The 5,482-nt window shown below is 40.7% G+C and overlaps 1 non-coding gene across 1 annotated transcript; it reads left to right on the forward strand.

The window, feature by feature from the left end:
• Positions 1-4,259: 4,259 nt before the first annotated feature.
• Positions 4,260-4,331, forward strand: TRNAG-UCC (transfer RNA glycine (anticodon UCC)). The gene has a single exon. It is a non-coding gene; the product is annotated as a tRNA-Gly (tRNA).
• The last annotated feature ends 1,151 nt before the right edge of the window (positions 4,332-5,482 follow it).

Genomic DNA, 5,482 nt, shown 5'->3' on the forward strand with positions numbered 1-5,482 from the left:
ATATTCTATGATTCTATGATTCTAAAATTACTAAGCCTGACAGTCCTAAGCAAGGATAGGTCATATCACACAACACACTTGCTAAAACTCAGACAAAAGTCATGAAAAGACAAGCACAGAGAAATGCCCACAGTCACCTTAAGCAGTGCTCCCCATTTCCATAGAAGTCAATTTCTACATGGAAGTGCAAGAATCAATGGCTTAATTGCTCATTTTTCTGTGATCCTCTGGGACAGAGAATGTTAGTTTATTTAATTCATGAATACTCCAGAGTAATTTACCCCATATTTATTTTCCACTAGTGCATCAATCATACTCATTTGACAGGGCTCTGGAAAGCATAATCTTTTGGACTGACCATAAAAAATGAATTATGCCAACCTTTTCAGAAGGTGATGTGAAAAAAGAAATCCCTACACAACTAAATGCAAGGACCCTGTTACACATATTTCCATGTGCATATTTCCCTAAAGATGTAGAACTTAGTAATTTCCTTTTATTCCCATTTCCTTCAGCCCTTTCAGCTCCCAGAAAGATAGAGATGGAGTAAAACAAAATCTTAAACTCCAGACCAACGTTCAAGTGTCCAGAATTATATAGCAAAAATAAATTGTATAGCAAAGATAAATAAAAAAGATAAATTATTTCTGTAGCCAAAACTAATCAGTATAACCTAGTCTAAAACAAAACCAGAAACTTTTTCCCTACAAGAGATAGTAAGAATAGAAGAGATAAAATAAAGTGACAAAATAAATCTGGATGTTTTTCTATGGTTCTGAGTTTTTCTCCTAAAAAAAAAAAGTCCTATTCTCAATTGGGTCTTTGTGTTCAGCCTTCACAGTCAATTTTATTGTGTTATTTCTTTTGGTACATTAGGTCTAAACACATCCAACTTTCAAATAGCTTCCAAAGGATCAAATGTTTGTAATTTTTGCCATATATTTAGGAAGTTTTCTTTGCCAAAATTTAGATGGTTTTTAATGTGAAGATTTAATGCTGTTTCTTTTCCAGAGAAGTTGATAAAACTTGTAATAGGTAATAATCATCTTCTGTTCCTATGGTAGCACTAAAGAGTTTTGAAATCTCCTGGAATACGTTGTTCTTACTTTCAAACCTTTTCTCTGATAAGGACTGAGAGACCTTTTGGACCTATGGAATAACCATATATTTTTTCCAGACTAACTAAATTGAAATCTATACTCTACAGAGAAGCTTATTATCAGAAAACTGGACAAATTTAGTGTTGGCAAGACCTAGGTTTTAATTTTTAATTTTAATATTTTCTAGTTTCCTACAAGCTGTGGGTCTGCACCACATCAATTATGCAATTAGCCAAGGCCTTGAGCTGTAAACCAAAAGCATATGTAGCACGCCCAGGTCCTCAGCAATGACAGAGGTCACCAGCAGTGAGCAAGGTGTGTCCCCTGCCAGAAAAGCCATGATGTTGCACCTGCATGGAGCAGCCTTTGAAGCAAGGGTTAATCGAGGGCTTAGCGTGGTGATACACTAAGTAGCTGAAGATGATATTGCAGCAAAAACAGTCACATGTGCAACTTATTTGGTCTAAGCCCCAACAAAGAAAACCATTAATGAGAAAGCAGAGAGCATGTCATGACGTGTGCAGTTGGAACCCTTTTAATTATGCCACGGTAAAATACTTCCTCTCAGCTGTAAGCTATGTGCAGTAGACTCATAGTCAACAGATTTGTTGCCTAGTGAATTAAAACCAGATTAGGAAATGCTACCATCGCTCATTCTTCATGTTCTGGTAGGACATAATAAGGGTTAATTTGATCTGCTTGTTCATGAAGCGCTACTGGAATGTGTGCATGTGTGTGTGAGAGAGAGGGGGAGGCAAAACTAATAATCAGGACAAATTTCATGCAGAGCCCCTGATTTGGCAGTGTGTGTCTATTGTCTGAACATACAAGAGTTTAGGAGGCTTTCCATTTGAGACTGGAACACTGATGTCAGATTTCAACAGATTTCCAGGTACTTACAGATGTCCAGAAGTGTTTCTAGAATTCCTTAAGCAGGATAAGACTACTCTGTTTGGGAATGTGGTCCTCTGAGATTATCTGCAAGTTTTGGTGCTTAAATACTTTAGGAATCTCATGCAGCTTTATGAGCTGAGATGCAGGTGGCTGCCTTTCAGAGATCAGCTTAGCCTGTCCCACTTCTCTGTCCTGCCCTGCCCATACACTTCACCTTCCAGCTTTCTCAGAGCTGGCAATCCTCATCCAGTGCTTTTTCTCAATTCAACAGGGGCCCATCACTCTTTCCAGTTCTATCACACTGTTTTAAAATCACCTTCTTCATTCTGTAATGCCTTCAAATACAAGATGGTGAGTTCACAAAGAATATATAGTTAAGATTAGAAGCTGAAGGAAGAGAAATATCATTCTCATAAGAAGATCCATACTTCCTCCAGGTTGACTTCTTTACTAAAGTTATTCAAGTTTCCTAAAGAGTAAGGTAATTATTTTCAAATGTTTGTCTGCAGAATTTCAGGTTCCATGGAATTTTTCTGCAAGGGAACATAAAGAATAACCATTTTTGATGATTATTAAACCATACTTGTCAGTAACATTGGAAACAACTCTCATGAGTCTTAAATTTACTATCCATGCCTTTACTAGAAAATATTTATGGTGCCTACAGATTAATAGAAAAGCATGAAAATCATTACATTAAGGTATGTATTTTTGAGAAATGATTATGAGTCTGGTGTGTCTCATTTTAACCTCTTCTTAAGCTATAAGCTCAAGGTCAAGGCTCTGTGTCAAAAGGTTCCACAACAAATGCACAGAAAATGCGGTTCTCAAAAGCAATGTTTTGCAGCTCATGCACCACATAGTTGAAGTGTGAGTTTGCACAGCAGTACATGTGCACTGCATGTCACATGCAGTCAAAATAGATTTTGCATCATTCAGCAGAGACCTCTTTGTTTTGTTAAATCTTAGGTAATAAACACACTTAACAGTACATCCTCATGAGCTATTTGCAGAGCATTCCAAACAGGATCTCTGCTCGTTTTGCTGACTTTTAAAATAAAATAAGAAAATGAGAGAAGACTAAATATCCTTACTACAATATGGCTGTGCAAGACAGACTTTCGTTTAAGGTTGCAAAAAATGTCATCTATACCAACACTTGTAAAATGGTCAGAATACACACAGGCCTGGGGCAGCTGCTATGGACTTATTCATTACTCAGATTCCAGGTGGCAGAAAGGGTCAGCACTGATGGATGTCTGACCAGTATTAGGTCTTACAACTTTTCTGGTCACCACTGCAGGAAGCTGAAGACAGAGGATTTGAGAATGAAAGATATGTATCATATCTTTCATCTTATATGAAAGAGGTCTCTGCTTAGGACCTCTGCTGGTACAGAATGGTTTCCACCACAAACTTGCTGAGTTTCTTACATGTTAAGAGCCACATCTGCTTGTAAACAGGACATTCTCAGAAGTGAAATCATGGATGCCCTAGAATGCCCTTAGTTATTCATAGGATATCCTCACACCATGTGATTTTTTTGAGATTTTGTTTTCCTAAAATAGTTTGTTGGCTCTATCCACTGTAGTAGAAAACATTTCACCACATATTATGTCACAAATATGTATTGAAGTTTGAGATTCAACATTTCAGGGTTGTGTTTCAGATAACCATCTTTCAAATATCAACCTTTTGCAACTCTATTCATTTTATTTTCAGCTATTTTTTCCATGTAATCTTATGTTTCTTTGGATGATACTGAGAAGACAAAAGTAGTAGTTGGTGGAAAGGACAACATATGGTTTTTTTTATAAATTTTTCCACATAATTTTTCAGATATGAGATAAAAATCTCATCTTCAATATTAATGCTTGAAAGACTATTTCTTTTACTAAAAATGAGAATGCTTATTTCATCAGATGTGTGCTGTCAGCCAGCCTTTTTTTTTTTTTTTCCCAATTCTGCTATAATCCACCGTCCCTTTCTGAAGGTTTTAGTCCTATTTGGAATTTCTTTTAAACCAATCAGGACGTTGGAAACATTTCACTGAAACCACTACCTTGGGTTTTTTCAGTGTTTAAAAACAAACAAGCAAACAAGCTTCTAATTTTCTAGTAGCCTTGGCAGCTGTGGAGAAACCTGGAATGCCTCCCTAGCTCTTTGCTGTGCTTGAGGGCAAGTAGTAAATCATATGGGGAAACGGGGAGGGGAGGAAAGCAGGAAAGGAAGGAGGAAGACAAGCAGGGAAACACCATCACCGCGGCGTTGGTGGTATAGTGGTGAGCATAGCTGCCTTCCAAGCAGTTGACCCGGGTTCGATTCCCGGCCAACGCAGCTTTATTTTGACTCCGTTCTTGTGGGGTGTAGGAGGTGCAGCCAACCATCCATCCATCCATCCATCCACCCATCCGCAGGGATGGCGAGCGCCGGGAGGAGCGGGACCCGGGCAGGTTCCACAGGGACGGACGGGCGGAGTCCCATACCAGGGGAGCCGCAGCCCCGAGAGACAGGGTCCGGGTGAGCATCCCACCTTGCACAAGAGCCAGCAAAGGTGTCACTGCCAGAATGACAGCAGGGGTGGACGTGGCTTCACTGCCCACGGAACCGTCCGTGGGTAAAAAGAGTTTCCTTTGTGCTGCTGAGAGCGTTTCTGGGGCACAGAGGGTGTCCAGGTGTGTCCTTAGTACTGGAGAGGCACGGGAATGCTGGAGAACAGTGGAAAGGCTGCAGCCTCTTGGAGCATGACATTTCTTCTTTCTGTGAAGAAAGAAGAGAGGGTAAAGAGGGGAATGTTATTAATATTGGAAAATATCTGAAGGGGCAGGGTGCAAATAGAGAGCAGCCTGGCTGTGCACAGTGGTGCCCAGGGGCAGGACAAAAGGGAATGGGCGTAAACAGAGACACGGAAGGTGCCCTCTAAACATCAGGAAACAGTCTTTCACAATGAGGGTCACTGAGCACTGGGAACAAGTTGCCCAGAGAGAAGGTTGTGGAGTCTCCATCCTTGGAGATTTTCAAAAGCTGACTGGACATGTTCCTGGACAAACTAAGTGTTCCTGCTCCAGCATCAGGGTCAAGCAGGTGGCATCCAGAGGTCCCTTACAAGCTCAGCCATTCTGTCATTCTGTGCATCAAGCCAAGCAGTCCAGCCAAGGTAAGAACTGAGGGCAGAGGACCATACGAGATTTTAGTGATTTCCCTAGGAGTGGCAACAGCACCAGAAGGATGGGCTGAGGCAAAGTAACCAAGGGAAGGTGTTTTACTCCCACAGAGCTAGAGCAGTGCATACAAGCTATGATTCACTACAGAGACAGTACCTGGTGCCTTCGGACAACACATCAGAGTCTAGAGTTAAGTACCTCCCAGGAAGCTTCGCTGTCTGAGTGCCCAGTCAGGTCTCTGACAGGGCAAACCAGTTTTGGTGATGCAATTAATCACTGTCAGTCCCATGGCTCAGAATCTTGTTATTCTTGAAACCTGACTCT

The sequence above is a fragment of the Chamaea fasciata genome, unplaced genomic scaffold (assembly GCF_029207755.1).
Source record: "Chamaea fasciata isolate MVZ Bird 193981 ecotype frontalis unplaced genomic scaffold, bChaFas1.0.hap1 SCAF_1, whole genome shotgun sequence".
Taxonomy (NCBI): domain Eukaryota; kingdom Metazoa; phylum Chordata; class Aves; order Passeriformes; family Sylviidae; genus Chamaea; species Chamaea fasciata.